We start from the raw sequence: 21,204 nt of genomic DNA, 5'->3' as shown, positions 1-21,204 counted from the left end.
AGTGGATAATGCAGAAGTTGATGTGGAAAATGAGATCAGGGCAAGGCCTGAGCAGTGTTGACCAGACAGGTTCAAGCTTGGGGTCTGCTTTAGAGGTGTAGGCATGATTTGACTGCACTCAGAAACATTTTACTACTAGGAAATTCATGATGGTGGTGGTGATGATATACTGTAACTCTTTTAATACTTACATCTTAAGTCCCTAGAGTGGTCTAGAAACTGCCCTGAGTGTCAGGAACACAGCAGTAAGAAAACTGGGCAAAGTCTTCCTCTTATGGGCTCTGTATGGATATAAATACCTGCTAAGGCACACAGAAATTGGAGTGTCAGGGGCTGTGGTTTTATATCTGATGGACAGGGTATTTGGCTCAGAGATATTTGAACAGAGACCTGTAAAAGAACATTCCAGAGTAAGTAAGTGTAAGCACGCTCTGCGGTCAGGGAGAAGCTAAGGTAGCCAGGCGGAAGAGCAAGAGGTTGAGGGGGAGTACAGCATGTGGACACACTATGCAGCCTTTTCACTGCAAAGCATCCAGGTACCTTGATCCTGAACAGAAAAGGATAATGCAGTATGCCTATGTGTGCTTTCCTAACCTGTAGACAAAGTCTTTGAGACAGGTCCAAGCCAGAACTCATTTCTCATACTGAGTTTGGAACATTTAGGAAGGAAAATGGGGGCTGGGGATGTAGTTGTAGAGTGTTTATCTCAAATGTATGAAGCCCCAGGTTTGATTCCCTGCACTGTTGTAGGAGGCTGCTTGTTCATTTCCCAGCTGCCCAGACTCCCAAAACAATCACACAGAAACTATATTATTTGCGACACTGTTTGACCAATAGCTTAAGCGAATTGTAAGCTAGCTCTTATCTAGAATTAACTCATTTCCATTATTTTATATTTTACCATGAGGCTCATGGCCTACTGGCAAGGTTCCAGCTAGCGGCTTGCATCTCTTTCCTCTGGAGGCTACATGGCATCTCCTGACTCTGCCTTCTTTCTCCCAGCATTCAATTTAGTTTTCCCTGCCTAGCTCTACTCTGCCCTGCTATAGATCCAAAGTTTCTTTATTAATAAACGGTAATCACAGCATACAGAGGAGGATTCCCACATTACAGCACTGTACTAACTGGGGCATGGTGGTGAATACCTTTAATCCCAGGATTTATAAAGTGAAGGCAGGAGAATCAGAAGTTCACACTCATTCTCAGATATAGACTAAGCTTGAGACAAGCCTGGGCTACATGAGGTCCTATCTTAAAACATTATATTAAATAAAATAAGAAATTTGGCGTGAGCAGAGTAGCGCAGCGGAAGCGTGCTGGGCCCATAACCCAGAGGTCGATGGATCGAAACCATCCTCTGCTATAACCTCGGGGGCTGGAGAGATGGCTCAGTGGTTAAGAGCGTTGCCTGCTCTTCCAAAGGTCCTGAGTTCAATTCCCAGCAACCACATGGTGGCTCACAACCATCTGAAATGAGGTCTGGTGCCCTCTTCTGGCCTTCAGGCATACACGCAGAAAGAATATTGTATACATGATAAATAAATAAATATTTTTTTAAAAAAAGAAGGAAATTTGATGATACCAATTATAAGCATCCGGTCATATCCAGCCAACATTGATGTAGATGCTGGGTATGTGAATCTTGTCTGAACATTTGCATATTAATCACTTTATCCACTGAGCCATGTCTGCAACTCCACCTAAGTCACTTTAAAGTGATGATGATATTGATAACCACTAAGCTTGGTCCCAGGAATAAACAATTGATGATTGAAAAGAAAAAAAAGGGACAATAAAGTCTATTGCCATTGTACCACAAAATGGAAAACCAACAAAACATAATAATGAACGTTTCCAACGCAATGAAGTTCCTTAGAAATCTCTTCTACCGAGCCATAGACACCCTTTATTTTTGACTCTTTGTAGTAAATATACTTACATTCATTCTTCCCTCTTGCAAGCAAGATGTCATGCTTTACTGTTCAGTCCATTTAAAGTGACACGAAAGTTTACAACTGGGGCCCATGTTTTCCTGGCTAGTGTGGTGCTGTGCCAGGCCTTTGACTCTGAGGTTGTTAATTCATGTTCACAATCACCCTATTAGAGAGGTGTTATCACTCCCACTGTGTAGATAATATAATATGACTCAGAATGATAATTTCCCCCCACATCATAGAACTCTTTGTACTGTCCTGTCCCACGTCTTTACAAAGTCAAAAAGAGAGCAATAGCGTGCTGTGGTTAGGATGTGAAATGCCACCCTTTAGACTCATGTGAATACTTGGTCCCCAACTGGAGGTGCTGTTTGGAACCTTGTGGAATCGTTAGGATGAGGAGCTGTGCTGGTGAAACTGGGTCACTGGGGCAGGCCTTGAGGTATTCATGTAGCTTGGCCCCATTTCTGTTAGTGCTCTCCTTCTTGACTACAGATGCCATGTGGCCTTCCCTGACATGATAGACTGTAGCCTTAAAGTGTGAGAGAGAATAAAAAAAAAAACCCTAAAACTCAGAACACCTTTCCTCTCTTAAGTTCTGTCTTATCAGGGGTTGGCCACAGTGAGGAAAGTACTTAGGGCACAGTAAACCCCCTGACTAGTGTTGGGTCAGGGCCTACGCCATTCAGCAAGGTAACTACTGACCAGTGCTGGATGACTAGGAATAAGTGCTGGACCTGAAACTCAGAGATCATGAAAAGTTTCAGGAAGCATTTAGTTCTCAAGAGAGGGGCTTATGAGGTTATATAAGATAACTTCAAATTGTATTAAATTAACTAAAGCGTATGAATTTGTGATGGTCATATAACACTTGAAAAGGCACATAATTCTGAAAAGTGGCGGTACACACAATCAATCACAACCCTTGGTGAGAAAAGGGCAGAGACGGCGGGAGAATCAAGAGTCAAACATCATGTTCTACTACACAGTAAACTCAAAGGTGCCAGAGCTACCTGAGATCTTATCTAAAACTGAAACCAAAACATTTCAAATAAAATAGTAAAATAATTTATACTCAGGGATTGGGCTGTCTCAATGAAGCCTACTAGGAGTTTTCACACAGCTGGTAACAGAATACATGTGTTCAGAAAGACCATGTGTGTAGAGGCACAAGAATAAGCTGCAAATCTTGATTTCCATGCCAAAGCCTGAAAACAGTGCAAGTGCAGGGTATGGCATAAGTCCAAGTTCTCAGAATCTTGCCTTCTCAATCTCTTGTATTTTGCATGTACCTACTGTATTCGGGTTCATTTGTTTGTTGCTGAGGCTGTAGATCAGTGGTCAGAGGGATAATCTCAGCAACCAGAGGCCTGGGTTTAATCCCCAGCACCACCTAAAATGGGGTGGTGGCTGCACACTCCAGTGCATTGAATTGTACTTCATGGAGGTAAGAGCAGATGTCACATTTTCAGCTGAAAAACCAGAGAAATTATCTCATAAAAGCTTTCTCACTCCGACTTGTTGGAGGACAAGACACATAGTCTTAGAGAATGTTCACCTTTGGATAATAGGTTTTGTTGTCTATCTTAGATTTCACTTACTCCTACTTAAGAGACTCTTTAGACTAAGAGATTGAAGGGGACTTCCAGGAATCTCTTGGACATGGTGAGCCCACAGATGGTTCTAGCCATTGTCATATTTTGAAAAGACATTGGGAATAGAATTCTCTGAGAACTTTTCTGAGTCCATGTTAGAACCTGGCTGAGGTTGGTTCAACCTGAAGATGGACTCAGCATTTTGAAGTGTTCTTCTGGTATCTCTCTGGTCTTCTGGCTGACTCCTCCAGGTTTCTCATCCAGCCCAGGGCTTGAGATGTATGAGAATTCCTTTGGGAGGGTATCTGGATCCTTGATCTCTGTTGAGAGCATGTGAGACAGGAGCATGAGATGTTCTGGAATGCTCACCTGTTACCAGGTTGACCTTCAGGCCCACATGCAGTTCTTAAGGCCTCAGGCCAATTAAATGTAGGTCCTCAAGCTTCCAGGCTCAGTGACACCCAGTCACAGAGCCAGCCCCTTTGTTAAGGTTCTTCCACACCAGGAGGCGAGCATGTGATCTGTTGCAGTCATTGTCATCTGTGTTCATGGGATCCACGTGAGACTGTCTGGTTTCCTGACTATATTCTTCTCCTGACTTATGTGAGCTGTGTCCAGTGTTTGTGTTGCTACAACAAGATTCTCAAGACTGAGTAACTTCATAAAAACAAAAATTGACTTCTCATGGGTCTGGGAACTGGAAGCCCAAGACCAAGGTGCCAGCAGAATGGATGTTTATTGAGGGCTGCTCTCTATTGATGGAATCTTGAATACTCCATCATCTGGAGAGAACAAAAGCTATGGCTTTAGACTAGAAGGCAGAAGGGAAACAGGTCTCACTGGCATGTGAGGTCTGTGCAGTCAATAGGAGATGATTTTGTCAGAAGAATTCTTCTACAGTTGGTGGAATCCATGGATTCAGAACACATGAACTTGAGCTAGCTATATTATCACTTTAACATGGAAGTAATATAAAAGGATAATTTGCTCTTTTATTCATACCAACTCTTGATAGGAAACCTAAAGTGGATTTTATACTCTATCTCAGCATGGACCAGCTTGGTAGCAACATATAGCTGGTAGTTACCTTGTTGAATGGCGCAGGCCCTGACCCAACACTAGTCAGTGTGGGTATAATTACACCTGAAAGAACCTAGAGCTTGGGAGATGGGATTCTCGGTGAGTGAGGACACCTGTGATCAGGAGAGCATTGTCCACCATCCTCAGCCTCTGTCCTCTCTCGGGGACATAAATTAACTCACAGAAAACACGAGTTGCAATTTACCATGAGCCAGACCCTGTGCTGAGGGCTCCATCAATGTCGTGCGTTCTGTCCTTGGATAGTTTGGAGGGTTTTTTTTTTTTTTAAATAACCTCTTAGGAGGAAGAAGTTCTGGAAGTTGTCCAAGGACAGGTATTGACTAAATGGCAAATGCAGGATTCAAGTGCTTTCTCGACCCAGTTCTTGTCAGCTGCACCATGACTTCTTTCTCATGCCCCCTGGGACACTGGGACTTGGAGTCAGTGATTTCCTTCCAGCTCTCCCCGCTCCCGCTCACTCACCCCTCCCGGCTGACTTGGCATGGGAATCTCAGGAGACAGCGAGCTAGGTCTCCCTGATAATGGATGGGGACAAGCTTCTGTGACACGTAGTCCTTGGGAAGGCAGGCTTAAGAGCAGCACTTTTCTCCTTTATTTCTGAAAGTGGGTGCTTGGAGACTCTGGCAGACCGGCAGCTAAAGAACAGTGGACGATGGGAAATACGAGGAAGCGCACCCACAACCGACTGCTCGGCTCATGGGGACATCGTACACATCGCAGGAGCTTGTCCCAAGTCTCTGGGGACAGGGAACCTCTCCTGTTACACAGCTGGTTTAGCACATTGCCTGACCTGGGAGGGGTGCACTGGAAAGCCCTTAGGAGGAATCCTTAGGGACTGGAAGGATGCCGGCTACGAGACGGGTTTTTATTGGTGCAAACACTCCCAGCTGGTTTGGTTTTCTCCTGGGAAGGAAGAAAACCTTCCTGGGGGAAGGCGCGTTGAAGAGGCTGAGTTATGAGTTATGGGTGAGCTCAAGGACCTTTGGAAGCGTTCACTGTGACGGAACGTCCCTTCACGCTCTTGCAGCTTCTATGCCGCCGTAGTAAACAGAATCCCCATTTTCATCTACTTTGCCGGAGACCGGAGGAGGCAGAAGTGTAGGACCCTTGTGAGGCTATGAAGGCTGGAAGTTTATGCCCCATCGTTAAACATTCTGTTGCTAGAATAAAACAAATCACATTTGTACCCTAGACCAAAACATTCTGTAGGCAAACCACTCCCTTGGTGGAATCCCAAGTTATCTCCATAAAGAGAATTAGTTGGGTCCTTAGACTCTTGTTTGACGTAGGAACAGATCTACTTCTCTATTCCTGGAGTACAGGGCTGGCTATTAGCCACACCTGTTAACAATAACCTTGAGAGAGTAGAATTCTCTGATTCACAACTAAGTGGGACCTTTGTTTTGATGTAGAAGGACAATAACCTTGCAGGAACTAAAGGTCCAACTCTCTGACCTTTGGTCAGCGTGGAACAGGCTCACATTTTTGGACCTCTACACATACTTTGTAACTGTTAAGAATATTATCATTACGTGACATAATTTCCTTTTCCTCTGTTCCTCTCTCCCTCCCTCCCTTCCCTTCTTCTTTCCTTCTTCCCTTCTTTTCTTTTTAAGACAAAGTCATACTGAGAAGCCCTGGAACTCACTAGTAGATCAGGGTGGTCTTGAACTCACAGAGATCTGTCTGCCTCTGCTTCCTCAGTGCTGGGATTGAAGGTGTGAGCCACCACACCTGGCCTAATAAAGCTCTTTTTTAAAAAACGTGTGATTTGATCCTATTTTGTGGACATAGTGAAACTTTCAGTGGTAATTCTTGCTTTCTGTTTAACACTGATGGCTAGGGCATGGAGAACAAACTTTAGATTTAATCATATGTAAGTCATAGAAATCGTAGAAGATTTACTACACAGCTTTAGCTAATTAAAATTTCCCCTTGAGTTAACTACTTTTATTTCAATCTCCTTAGATTAAAAACTTTCCATAATATGTGTGTGTGTTCCTGCATGTATATATATGCACTACATTCATGCCTGGTGCCTCAGAAGAAAGAAGAAATTGTTAGATCCTTTGGAGCTGCAGTTACAGGTGGTTGTGAGCTGCCGTGTAAGTGCTTGGAATAGAACTAAGGTCCCCTGGAAGAGCAGCAAGTACTCTTACCTTCTGAGCCATCTTTTTGTCCTCTATTTCGCTCTCTTTTTAAAAAAGGTGTGTGTGTGTGTGTGTGTGTGTGTGCATGCGTGTGCCCACGCTTGCAGGCACCCACAGAGCAGGTATTGAATTCTCTGGAGCTGTAACATGTCTATCTGGGTGCTCAGAACCCCATTTCAGTCCTCTACAGTAGAAGCAAGAACTCTTAACTGTGGAGTTAAGAGTCAGCCCCTGCGTCTTACCCTTTTCCTATGTGTTTCTCAAATGATATGCTCTTAATTCAGTTTATCAAACAGTGATATATTACTCATTTTTCTATGTCCTCTTCTGCTCAGGCAGAGTTGTGAAGAGTCAAATATTGTAATAATATTCTTTACCCTTTGGATGTAGGAAAAGCAGTATTTAGAACTAGCAGACTGGGACTGGAGACATGGTTCACTGGCTAAGAGCACATGTTGCTCTTGAAAACACCCACATTGTGTGGCCCCCAAATGCCTTTAACTCTAGTTCTGGGGGATCCAGTACCCTCTTATGGCCTTCAAAGACACCCTTACACATGCATACACACGGACACACTCACACATGGAAACACATATGCAGTTTGAACATAAAGTAATCTACAGGCCTATGTAAAACGCATAGTTCTTTATCCAAATTCTTCCTGCCTTGTTCTACCTGTTAAAGGAAGCTGTGTGAAATCCTAGCTGTTTCCTATGATGTTTCTATGAAATCTACACAACATGCATATAGTGTTAGTTTTTGGTATTATATATCAGATTACTATTTCTTCCCCTTTTAATCTCTCAGGCTTTCAATACAATTACAGAACAATTTGGTGCCAAATCTGAAGGCAAAGTGACACCGTCACAAGGGCACAAACAGTACACAGCCCAGGCAAGTACTATAGATTTTTTTCCATATGACAGTTTCGTTTTACTTGTGGTTAACAATGGCTTCAGTTTTTTCATTAATTTCCTATTTACCTATCATAAGAAAAATTTTCTGAACATAGTAACAGATAGCTCAAATCCCCAGTAGTACATATTATAAGTGCTTAAGAAGATAAGACTGGACCCTACTGTACATTTTTTTTCCTTCTGGAGAATTCTTATTCAGAGTGTGCTCATCCCAGGTTCGCTCCAGTCGCTTGTGTGTGCTGGCTGGGTAGGCATAAAGAATTCTCTGTCACTCCCCAGTGTTTGTGTTTTCTCTCCTAAACATTTGACATGAATTTTTTTGCTAATACAATCTTTTGCTGGGGCACCTCCTTTAGCAGTTCCTGGGTTAAGGTGTCTAAGAGGTGAACGTTTTGAGGTTTTGCATGTACAAGAATCTGTCTATTTTCCTTCTGCTCTGAATGATAATGTCGATCGGTATGATTTTGTGTGTGTGTGTGTGTGTGTATATGTGTGTGTATGTATATGTATGTGTGTACGTATGTGTGTATGTGTGTGTATGTATGTATGTATGTGTGTGTATGAGTGTGTGTATGTGTGTATGTGTGTGTATGTATGTGTTTGTGTGTATGTTTGTTTCCAGGTAGGTTCTCGTGTAGTCCAAGCTGGCCTTGAAGCTGTCACACTTAGGGTGACCTTGAACTCCTGATCTTCCCATTTTCACTTCCAGACTGCTGGGGTTTCAGGCCTATGCCGCCACACTTGACTTGATATAAAATTCTTACATTATGAATTTTCTCACAAATGTCAAGACTGTGCTCCACTGACTGAAAAATCAATGCTGTTGCTGAGAGGTCTAATCCTTTTTGTGTGCCTCCCTGCTCTGTGACCTGTAATCTATTTCTAGAGGTTTCTGTACTTTATGTCTGCCTCCAGGGCCTTGAAATTTCAGGATAATCAGCCCTGTCAGAGTTCCTTCCACTCTCGTCCCGTTCATACACGGGCTTTTTCCCCCTCAAGGTTTGTGCCCTTTCTCCCATTTCTTCTTGACTTTAGTTTCCTTTTTCAGAACTTTCTTCCTGGTTGATTTTCTTCTCAGTTTTCGTGTGTTTTTCTTTCTTTATGTGAAAATTTCATTTTATTATTTTTTTTTAATTTAGTTTTTTTTCTGAAATAGGGTCAACGTGCCTGGCCTGGAACTTGTAAGACGAGCAGCCTGGCCTCGAGCTCAGACTTCCACCTGTCTGCCTCCAAAGTGCACAGCCATGCTTGGCTATGCAGTTTTTCTACTTGAACACTTCTAATTTTCCTTACTCCAGTACTTATATTAAATATTGACATATTTTAAAGACAGAAAATTCTCTTCTAACACAATTTTCAATAAAGAAAAACCCTCCCTTCTATTTCCCTTTCATAGCTTTGTTTTATGGGTGCAATGTTTTACACCATTACAACCATTGAACAGAATTCTGCCTTTTTCTTTCTTTCTTTCTTTCTTTCTTTCTTTCTTTCTTTGTTCGTTCCTTCCTTCCTTCCTTCCTTCCTTTCTTTCTGTCTGTCTGTCTTGTTTTTGTTTTTGCTTTTATTTTTAATTAATTAATTTACTTTCAAACAGGTTCTCTGTGTGCAGCCCTGGCTGTCCTGGAACTCCCTCAGTAGACCAGGCTGGCCTTGAGATTCCTCAGCTCCACCTGCCTCTGAGCCTTCACACCCAGCACCAGGGTGCTTTTAAAAACATAAACCTTCTCTGGACCAGAAAGATAGCACATTTCGCAAAGGTGTTTTCCACCAAGCTTGCTGGCCTGTGTTTCATTTCTGGCACCCAGAGGCAGAAGAAGAGGACCAGCTCATCCTTGGACGGGCTGTCTCCTGGTCTCCAAGTGCTGCGAAACGTAAAAAAGTTAAAGTCAGTTTCCTTATGTTTTCTGCAGCCTTATTTCAATTTCCCAAGATTTAAAAAAAATTATTGGTTTCAATTCTTTTAAAGAAGAAGCCGTGATGGTGATTTTTCATGAGTGATCCTCCACTGTCCCAGTTTAAAATGGTGCCACGTGTGGAAGCCGCCCCTGCTTCTACGTGTGCGCGCGTACTGCTTTTAACCCGGTGGGGTTCAGCCCAGGGATCCAAGGAAGCCTGACCTTTGGGAGCTGCAGAGTTTGTGTGTGTATATTTTTCCTTATAGAAGGCTGGGGTGTGAAGTGGGCCGAAGTTGATAGCACAGGAGGTAAATGGAATGGCTCAGTCTGATGTCTTAACCAGTTCTCTGCTGAGTCTTGTCCCTGAGTCTGGGATGCAGCGGATGAAGGATGGAAAAGGGATGAGTCCCTGGCTACCCACACAAAAGAGGACTAGAATCCCAATCCTCGCTGGAGATGCTCCCAGCCAATCCTTTATTCATTTCTGTACTCTTTATCCTGCTTCCAAGTGCTAAGTGTGTCTCCCCCTACCCAAGGTCTTGTGAGGGAAGCCGCCATTAACCTCCTGTGCTTTTGCTTCTTTCACAGGTTTGCTTCTTTCCACAGGTTTGCAGTCTTCTCTACTCTGCTGGGTTCTGAGGTCTATCTGTGAAATCTTCTCCGTTCTCGTTTGTCTTGTCGCCATGGTTTTCTCTCATTTTAGGTTTGTCACAGGAAGGAGAAAGGTGAAATAAATCTAGCATGTTTAGCTACAAATCTGCTTAAAAATTCCCAGTGAATACGTCATCATTTAATTTTTAAGTAAAAACTTATTGAAGTATAATATTAACATAATGATGCATTGGGGTATAATCTATATACATGTACATATAAAGCTCTGTGTGCATTTTAAATGTACATAAAATGAATACAAACAACCCTCTAACCACCAGTATCAATCCAGAGAATATAGCCACATAACCACCAGTATCAATACAGAGTACTTTTATTGCTCTGGAGATCTTTATTGCTCCAAAGATTCATTTCCCCAATTCTTGGTTCCCAGCACTCTGATTGACATTCTTTAACTATGATCATAAATGTATTAATTTTTGTTTAAGCAATGGTAAGAGAGATTGTATGGATTATAAGGGTTCAAAAGCCCTTTTTGGTTTGAAAAAAAACTAACGGATTTTTAGGAGAAATATGCAAAAATACTGTTCTATTTGTATAAATCAAATGTGCTTGCCAAACATTACTAATTTTTAAGGCAACTCACACATTATTAGAAGTTGGGTGGGGTACGGATATTTTTCTAAGAATGGGTGGAGATAGGGTAGTTCATTACAGTGATATTTTATTGTGTTTTAATAAATAAAGCTTGCATGAACATCAGAGTGCAAAGTTCGCCACACTAGTCTGCCATACGGGCAGGCAGTGGTGGCACACACCTTTAATCTTGGCATCCATGCTACTTAGCCATAAAGGCGGGGCTGTGATGGTGCACACCTTTAATCCCAGCATTAGAGAGGAATATAAGACAGGAGGAGACAGGAGCTGAGGGTCTCATTCTACCTTCTGAGGTGTGGTGGAGAACATTGCTGTGTGCAGGCCCGATGAGGACAGGATCACCCCCTTTGTTTTTCTGAGCCTTGATAGAGGCAAGAACTCTCTAGTGGCTTGGTTTCTTTGCTTTTCTGATCTTCAGCTTGAACCCCAATATCTGTTTCTGGTTTCTTATTAGTCATACTACAGTTCATGGAGAAGGGTGTGAGCATGACGGCAGAACAGTTTCAAGGTACCCACCCTATACCCTTCCCTTTGCAGAATTTGGCAAGTACAGAAAAAAGATCATACACCTCTGAGGAAGGCTGCTGGTTTCATGTCCTCGAACCCTTTCCTATTCAGGGCAGAAATGAACTGTGTTCTCTGGGAACTTATGAGAAACAGATTGGGTGGCTCATTTAGATGTTGTTTCTCTGATCTGTCAGCAATACAATTCCAAGACCATGTAGTTGCTCAGTAGCAGTAGACACAAGCAATAGCCTACAGCTTTGGATTTGCCAAACATTTGAGTGTTCTGCATTTCTTCCTGCTATAAACAGACTTGGGGGGTGAAATGTCCCTAGACTCAGAGTTACCTCAAGTCTTTGGACATGTTGGACAAGGACAGACAACTACCCACCTTCAGGGTAAAGTTGGTTAAATAGCTGGTTGGAATTGTAGGGCATATAAATATTTCGTTCTCTTTTGTATTCAATGAAAGCGTTGGAATTTAAAAACAGACTCTTTTCATTTATTTACCTTTATATTTACTCTTATTTGTCTCTTAGGGGGAGACAATCAGGGCTGTGCACCCACTACAGTGAGCTTGTGGAGGTTAGAGGACCGGGAATTGAACTCAGGCTGTCGGGCTTGACAAGCGCCTTTATACACTGAGTCATCTTGACTTTTGATGGCAGAAATGCCCTTTAGAGTGAGCATGTGTTCCTAATGGATGTGAGGTATGAAGACACTAAGTGGAAACGGGAGAGGAGAAACCATTTCCATTGTTCCAAACACTTAAACCTGGTTTGAGGAAGATCAATAACCATATCCAGGTTGTTCTGGAAAAAAATGGAGCAATTAAAATCCACTTTATACATGAGGCTGCATCCTGATTTTCCCTCCTGAATGCTGAAAGGGAAGCATAATTGGAAATTTAATATTTTAATTTATTGCAAGTATTTCCTAGCTAAGATTTCTGATAACGTAGAATAGCAAAAACCTGGCTGGTTTCCTACTGAAAGCAATATTGTAGAACACAGGACAGGAGCATACATGCTATGAGAATAAGCTGGCTCAGGTGGTGACTTCGATTTTGCTGTATTGAGCAGCAAGACCACTGGGGCCTGGAGATTTTAGTTTTAGCTTAATTTTGTGAAAATTTATAAGAAGTTTGATGGACTGTAGAATATGGGGTATTCTCAGAGCTAGAGGGGAGGCCTTGATACCTTAGTGAAGTGTGCTCTTGCCCAGGTCTCAGGGCCTGGAGAGGGGCTGTTGCCACTCCTACTATCACACCTACTTATTGCATACTTTAAGTGTGAATTGCTTGCCGGCAGGTAGTGGCGCATGTCTTTATCCCAGCACTTGGAAGGCAGAGGCAGACAGATCTCTGTGAGTTTGAGGCCAGCCTGGTCTATAGCACCAGTTCCAGGACAGGCTTCAAGGCTACAGAGAAACCCTGTCTTTGGAAAAAAAAAGGGGGGGGATTTCTGCTTTCATGGGAGGGGGCAATGATAAGTGATAAGTTCAATTCATCTTGTTCAAGCTGCTTCATATTTAAGTATGGCATTAACACAAGTCTAGGCTGTAGGAACCTGATAATTCTAGTGTGGACTGGGCCAGGAACATGCCCAACGTGTGATCTTAGGCAAAAGTCTCATTTTAATTCCTCAGGTTTATTTTTTGGAGGGAGGATGGGGAGACCATAACAGGAAACCATTTTAGACATTTTAATGCATATCATTTATTCTTGGCACTGGTGAGATGGCTCAGTGGGTAGAGACACAACACTAAGCCTAGGTTCAGTCCTCAGAACTCACAAGATAGAAGCAGAGAGCTGACTCCTGTGGGTTGTCTTCTAAATGCCATATGAACCAGTTTATGTGAGTGTACAACATATGTATATGTATAATATATATTATGTATATGCAGAAACAGACACACCCGGATGTGTAAATGTAAAAATGTATTTTTTTTTTTAAACAGCACATCACTGAGTGGCACTAACTCATTTCCACTACAATGTATGTAGCTATCGTCATCCTTCAGCCTAAAAGTCTATTGTCTTGAACTGAAATTCTGTGTCTTAGTCAAAGTCCTATTGCTTAGAAGAGATTCCATGACTGTAGCAAGTTTTATAAGAGAGAGAACATTTAATCGGGGCTGGCTTATGTTTCAGAGGTTTAGTTTATTATCCACTTGGCAGGAACATGGTGGCACAGGCAGACGTGGAGCTGGAGAGGGAGCTGTGAGTTCTACATTTGAATCAAAAGGCAGCAGGAAGAGCATCATTGGGCCTGGCTTGAGCATCTGAAACCTCAAAGCCCACCCCCAGTGACACACTTGCTCAACAAGTCCACAGGTCCTAATCCTTTTAAATAGTGCCATTTCCTCTGAGCCTAGGGGGTTATTTTTATTCAAGCCAGCACACTCTGCATCCTTTAACCACCAGCCTCCTGGCTCCCCTCCCATCTCTCATCTTTCTGCTTCCTGTCTCTAGGAGTCTGGCTGCTTTAGGTATTTCATATAGGTGGATGCCTACAGTATTTGACCTTCATTGTCTCACTTCTCTCAGCATAGTGTTACCCATATAGTAGTATGTTCCAGAGTCTCATGTTATCTTTAGGGTGAGTGATATCTCTTTGGATGAATCGTACTTCATGGGTGGTTGGGTTGCTTCCGTATTCTTTACACTCTAAACAATGATGCTGTATGCATGGTGTATAAAAGCCAGTCTGACACTTCACTTCTTTGAGGGTGTGTATCAAAACTGAAAACAGTAGATCCTATGATAACTCTAAGTTGAGAGCCAATGCCATATTGCTTTGTAGAATAGCTGTGCCATTCACATCTGTAACACATGAACAGTGGTTCTGTTTTCTCAGAATTTTCAGTGCTCATCATTTTTGCCATAACTTTGTTGAAGTAATGGGTATACGGAAATAGCTCACTCTGGTGATTATCTGTATTTCCTAAATGATTGGTGGTGTTAGGCATCTGTTTATGTGATTATTAGAAATCTGTATGCATCGTTTTAGAGGAAAACCAATTCAAATCCATTTGAATTGGGTTTTGTTGTTGAGTTGTAGGAGCTCTTTGCATATCCTGAACCACATTTCCTGGACACCTGGAAATGGTTTCTTCTATCCTGTGACTTTTTCCTCCTTTGATGCACAGAAGTTTTTAATTTTGTTAAGGTGCAATTTACACAGTTTTTGGTTGTTGCCTGCACTTTTGGCAGCAACTTTTCCTAAGCTCTTTGTCCTTTTGATGTTATTGTAGGTGGGATTGGCATCTTAATTTCCCCTCCGGTTTGTTCATGGTTACTGAGGAGATATGGAACTGATTTTTCTGTTTTTCTTTTTGGTGTAGGGGGGTAATAAAGCCTTGCAGAGATTTGTGGGGATTAAATGCATGCTTAAGAGACACCTTTACAAGTCACAGGTGCTCAATAAATGGTAACTATTACGATTGTTAAGTTATTATCATCAATATTAGGTTTCCATTTAACCTAGTCAAAAACCAAACTGGAAGGTCAGGGAACAGGAGCCCAAGTTCAGTAAGAGCCTGATTTAGAGTTAAACCAGACTCTGACCTCGTGACCTTGAACAAATTATTATCCAAGTGACCTCGAACAAATCACTTCATAACTCCAGGCTGTATTTTGTCCATTTAAAAATCGGGCACCTCAATGTTCAACACTTGCCATCTCAGTACAGATAGAGGCATGTACGGTGGTACCTATTCCCATAACTAGAGATTAGGGTCAGGAGAATTACAGCCAGTAGCTAGAATCAAAGCTTGGCTTCTGCAGTGACTGGTTGTAAAAGCTGCTGCTCCTGTGTGCCTCAGTTTCTCCATTTTTAAAAGGGTGATTATAGCGGTGTCTTGCAAGGGGTACCATTTGAGGATGAAGTGAATTAAGATATGTAAGGGACTCTGTGCCTCCCACCCCAAAGCTTGGGAAGTCAATCGTTATTGCTACGATGATAGCTGTGCCAATGTTTTGCGATGGGATGTCCACAGACCCTTTTAGAAAACCATTTATAATTCCCTCTCTCATGCGGTGAATGAGCTCTTTTGAAAACAAAAAGGAGGAATCTCCACCCACAGTCTCCACCCCCCCCCACCCCTGGGGGGGGGTGCTTCCTCTGTCTTCTGCCTGCAGTGACCACCTGGAGGGGAGCCCCCGCCCCAGCTCCGGCAACAGGCCTGCTGAAGAGCTGAGCAGATGTTTCTGCTCGGCAGACCCAGGCATTTCCTCTCCTGGAGAAGCACATGCCAGTGCAGTCAATATCTGGAAACCCGCTGCTTCACAGTAGGGCTGAGGGCTAAACTGGTACTTTACTACAAAATCGTAATAAAGCAATTTGAATTGCTTTTCATCCTCCCTGCTCTTAACGGCTTTTAGGTTCATATGAGACCAATCAATTAATCCTGCTTCGGAGTTACAGGAACGTGGTGGTGTTTCCCAGCTCCTGACTAGGAGATGGGCCCATCACAGGGATTTTCCAACTTCTTCCCTGAGGACCTCTCAGGCTGGCATCTGGGGCAGTGGTGTCCGGAGGTGTCCACTTGGCTAATTCCATCTTCTCACTGTCTGGCAAGCTCCCCAGGTGCTAACAAATGGCCCCTTAAGCCAAAGACAAAGCCTGATTGTGATTCTGCTTGGAAGAGCCATTCTCCTGCCTGCATGCGCACGCACTTCCTTCAATCTGGGGTTTTTGACCGGGAGAGTTAATCAGGTAGAAATGACGATTCACTTGGATGGAAACTGATAGGGAAATCTTGAAGAGGAGCTTCTTTGCTCTTCCTGACCAAGTAAGGAGTTTTCCAGAAGTTTCTCCCCTCCACTTAAGGAAGTGGACCCCAGCATCTCTGGGGCAGTAAGTGAGGAGGGCGGTAGCCAGGTCTCAGAGAGTAATGAATGACAAGAATGCCAACAGAAATGGAATAACATTTAAAAAATGTGTAGGCTATTAAGGCATGACTTATTTTGCTTTTCTTATTTTCATTGACCATTTTTCCTTTAGGAATTAATTGCTTTATTAGCAATAATAAAGTCCAAATCAAAAGGTGAATGACAAATCCATACATAGAGGACCACAGATTGAAAGTGGTTAAGGCAAGTGTCCTGATTTGGGACAAACTGGTAATGGGACAGGGGCCCAGCACAGGACATTCCTCCATCTCCCCCGATTTTCCCCAGTTGTCTCAGGATCTCAAGCACAGCCTGTTTAGACATTTTCCAGTTGTGAAGAATTTCTTTCTAGGCTGTTAAAAATATTGACCTTGACAACTTTAAAATGATGCCCTCAAAATTGGAATAATTTCCATTCTGGAATTAAGATAATGCCGACATTTCTGCTGGCAATGACAAGGACGGGAGCGGGTTATAGAAATCCCAGATTTGAGGGAGTAGAAGCATTAGCATAGACTGGTCTGCTCAAGATATTCAGAGCGGTCACCTTCCCCTGTAAATGAATCTTTATGTCTCTCCCAGGCGGGCCCAGAGTCTGAGCTATTTTGGGACCTCCTCTTGGAGCCGATGATCTAGACAAGGCTTGGTGAAGGCCTCAGACGCTGGCCACACTTGTATAAGAGACATGGAGAGGCCAAGGAAAAATCCGCCACTGTCTGGCTGTTGTGTATTTACTCCAGAGGTCTCCCCTCACTCTCCCTCCTGGGTCTCAGTCCCAGGGAAGTCAACACAGAAGCCATTCAGGCCTGCTCTGGGCTCCTGGCCCAGGCCCAGCTCTCTCTGCCAGATTCCATACACACCTGCTAAAGCGATTCCTTTCTCCTGGCATTCTGTGATATTTTCAGCTAGACCCAAAGTCACGATTCTGGTTTATAGTATTTCTCTGATGCCTATGCAGACCACCTGTCCACCCCACTCCTCAGTAGCTACCCCAGGATTCTGGCTCAAAAGAACAGAATCAAAAGGAAGCTTGGCTTAAGCCCTGTGTCGATACCTGGGGAATGGCTCAGTGGTAATCACATACCACAGGGACAAAGGAAAGCAACAGTTTCCATTTGGAACTCTCCTTCCTCCTTGGCACCAAACATATGCATACTTCTATACGTAAATACCCCTAAATGGCTTTGAGGTATCACCCATGTTTCATAGAGGAAAGAGAAACAAGTTTAGAAAAACCAATTTCCTCTAGACTGCTGACTGTTGCCTGGGTCAGTTAGACTCTAAGTCTGGGGTTTGGCAGCTTCACCTGTCATTGCAATGTGACAAGCCAAGAGATAGCATAGATGTAGGGGTTTGAGTTAGTCATTCCAATGGAATTGAGAGGGTGGAAGATCCTAGAATGATCAAGGCCTCTCAAGTAGGTAGCCTGAGATGGGCTAAGCTCACAGCAGCCTCAGTCCTGGGGAGTTTTGGAATTTTGAGATGGAAAGGATTGTGAAACAACCATTGCAAGCTTGAGGGAGACAGTAGTGTGCTCAGGGCAGTCTTTATTGTCAGCTTGAGAGAAACCTAAAATGACTTGGGAAGAGGAATTCTCAACTGAGGAATTGCTGAGATCAGACTGGCCAGGAGACTCATCTATAGGGCAATGTCTTGATTGATAATTGATGTGGGAGAGCCCAGCTCACTGTGGTCCTAGTGTCTGGAATGTCTAAGAAAGTCAGCTGACATGAGCCCGCTAAGGAGAAGGCCACAGAGCTAGCCAGAGATCTAGCCAGCAAACAGTGTCCTTCTATGGTCCTTGCCTCCAGATTTCTGCCTTGAGTTCCCACTCTGACTTTCTTCAGTGATGGACTATGACCTGGAAGGATAAGTCAAATAAACCCATTCTTCCCCACATTCCTCTTGGTCATAGACTGAAACTAGAACACACAGGATTCTCAGCTAGGGATAGCTTTAATGCGGGAGTCTTTGGCAGTGTCTCGGTATATTCTCACATGTTGAAGTAGGAAGTCAGAGGCTACTAAATGTCTTCTGATGCTCAGGACCATGCCCCTCTCTACATGCCAGCCAGCACAAGAACATTATTTGGTTAAGTATTATTAGTAATATGAGGCTGAGGAATGACTGACTGTATTCATTCCATTTGCATAGGTGTAACCAAAGCACCACAAAGAATGCCTGAGATGTATTTTATTTGGGCTCATGGTTCCAGAGGGTTTGGCCCATGGTTTCTTAGCCCCATGTTCTTAGGCAGAGCACTAGTGGGAGTGTGGGCGGGAGGGGCTTCCTCAACTCATCTAGACTAGAATCAGAGAGCAAGGAAGAAACAGGGGACCAGCTATGACCTTAACTAACATGTCATTTAGTGGTCATTTCCTCTAGCTAAGCCCCACCTTCCAAACCTTCCACCATCTCCTCAAATAACACCAAAATCTGGGGACCAAGGGCTCAGCACATGAGCCCTCGGGGGACATTTCACGTCTATACTATATCAAGAACTTTGATGTAGGGGAAGGTATGGTGATAGAGACATGGATACTGGGATGTTGCAGACTAAGTTCTTTATTGTTGCAGTCAGGAAAAGGAGGTCCAGGACGGCAAAGCCACTGACCTTTGATCACCCAGAAAGATTATGGCGGAGCTAAATCTATATCCCATTGCACACAAACATATAACACATGTAATATTAAATGTCAATAGTAGTAAAATGAAGACCATGGCTGTAATACAGACATAGAAAAGAAAAAAAAATATCCATAGGTGTTATCATCAGGAAAAGTCACATGACTCTCCATATGTGATTACAGGAAAGATGAGAGGGAGACACCGCCCACATATAATCTCTATTTCAGCAGCTGGAGAAGAGAGTGAACTAGACACAGAGGAGAAAAAACCAGCTCAAAACCGTGCCAGCTGTAGCGACGGAGTGCAGAACTGAGTCCGTTCCTTCTCGCCGTTCAAACAAAGCCTTTGAATGCTCAGCCAGGAACCTGGGTCTTCCTCCACCTGAAGAGGTACGAGGGAAAGGATGTTTATGGAGTCAGGATGTGCATGGATGGGAAGTGTTTGCCTAACATATAGGAAGTCCTGGTGTCATCCCCAGCACAGCATACATGAAGTATGGTGGTGTGTGCCTGAAACTCTAGTACATGGGAGAAAGTGGAGGCAGGAGGATCAGGAGCTCAAGGTTGCACTTGGCTATATAATGATTTCGGAGTCACTCGGGGCGACTTGAGACTCTGTGCAATGTTTTTTAAAAAAGGAAGAAGAGAAAGTGCTGGCATCTTGGCACTTGTTAGATTAAAGGTTTGAAGTCAGGCCTGAGGACCTTCGTTTCATCCATGGCGGAAGAAGAGAACCAACTGCCACAAAAAGTCTCCTGACCTCCATGTGTGTGCAATGTGCATGCGCACGAGCACACACACACACACACACACACACACACACACACACACACACACCAAATAAATAAGAATAATAAAATCTCTACTGTCACCTGCTTGTGAGATAGCTTTGATCGCATCACCTGCGGCTGCGTTTGATTGCTGACTCTGGGTTGGATGTACAAACTGCTTGACAATTTCTGGGGGATAATTAAGCCTTATGTATGAAGAACCACCCTTTGATACTGCCATTTTACCCATTGGCATCTGTCCTAAGAAAACAATCAGGGCTGCAGATAGATTTATGCGCAGAGATATTATGGTAATAATAATGACTGGGATTTATCAAGCTCCCGCCATATGCCAGACTCCATGTTAAGTGCTTTTTACACGCAGGCTCTTATTTACCACTCATAACACCACGATGAGGTGCGTATGACTCTCATCTCCGTGTAGACACGGAGTGGCTGAGGTTTACTCTCTGTAGTTTGTCTGGGGCCATGTTGAGATACCAGGGGTGAAAAGCCAGGAAGACAAACTTCCGGAGCTTCTTCACTGTAATCCCATATGCTACAACTTTATTGGGGAAAATTAGGAGAAGCCTAGAGGTCTAATAGTGATGTGCTGTAGTTGGTGAACTGTGACCTGCTTGGTTTTTAGGCCTGGAGTTAAACTAGACCATGCTTTTCTTGGGTGAAAAGAGGACATTGAATCTATTTAGTGGCTTTCCAGATGGTTCACACTCAAGCAGAAGATTATTTAGGGCTTAGCTCTGGCTGTTGAGGGAAAACATAGTGGACTGGAAACCAGACAGACCTCAGTGTGAGTCCTGGCTGGGCCACATCCTAGTCCAGCCTTTGCTGAATCACCAAACCTCATTCTCTGCATCATTAAAGTGGACAAACAATGTTCACCTTGTGGGGTTGGTGTGGGAAGCCCAGGATTCTTGGATGTGTCTGGTGAGACATGGTCGGCTTCACCAAGTTTCAGGTAGTGGAATAGACAGAGGTAGAACCCTTTAGTGGCTGAGACCCTGAGGATGGATCTCAGACACACTCAGGACAACAGGTAGTACGGAAGCCTTCGCCTTTCTGTGGTGGAGTCTTAGGATAGCATCGGGGCATATCCTCTGAAGGCAAAGGCCAGGCCCAGGGGCCCTCGCCTTGAGGCAGTGAGGACAGGTCTCCAGGACCAGCCAGGCTGATCACTGGAGGGGATCTGCCTCTGGTATCTATTCTGACTTCAGGCACCTCCTGCCCATCCTTGCCTCCGGAGAATGGAAGTTGGACTGTGACGTCAGTGACTCTGCTCATGTTTTCCGGTCAGCCCCAAAGAATCCCTGCCTCAGAGGTGACTCAACTGGGGAAGGACAGGGTTTGTGTCCACTAATCCCAAGTGTTTGACTCACAGAATGTGAGGGCTGCAAGAGCCTCAGAGACCAATCATCCCTGTCTGTGTGTCACATGGGAGCTGAAGAAGGAACAAAGGTAAGGGGTGTCAGAGGCAGAGCGCTGCCCCATGCAAACACCAAGTCAGAGTCCAGAGAGACTGTCTCTCCT

At 43.7% G+C, this 21,204-nt stretch overlaps 1 non-coding gene across 1 annotated transcript; it reads left to right on the top strand.

The window, feature by feature from the left end:
- Positions 1-1,291: 1,291 nt before the first annotated feature.
- On the top strand, positions 1,292-1,363 carry Trnam-cau. Its single transcript has one exon. It is a non-coding gene; the product is annotated as a tRNA-Met (tRNA).
- Positions 1,364-21,204: the final 19,841 nt, after the last annotated feature.

This window comes from Microtus oregoni, unplaced genomic scaffold, assembly GCF_018167655.1.
Source record: "Microtus oregoni isolate MIOR12 unplaced genomic scaffold, Mior012 000008F_ref0000371, whole genome shotgun sequence".
Lineage (NCBI taxonomy): Eukaryota > Metazoa > Chordata > Mammalia > Rodentia > Cricetidae > Microtus > Microtus oregoni.
The sequence above is the reverse complement of the archived record's forward strand: the minus strand, read 5'-3'. Positions and strand labels throughout refer to the sequence as shown.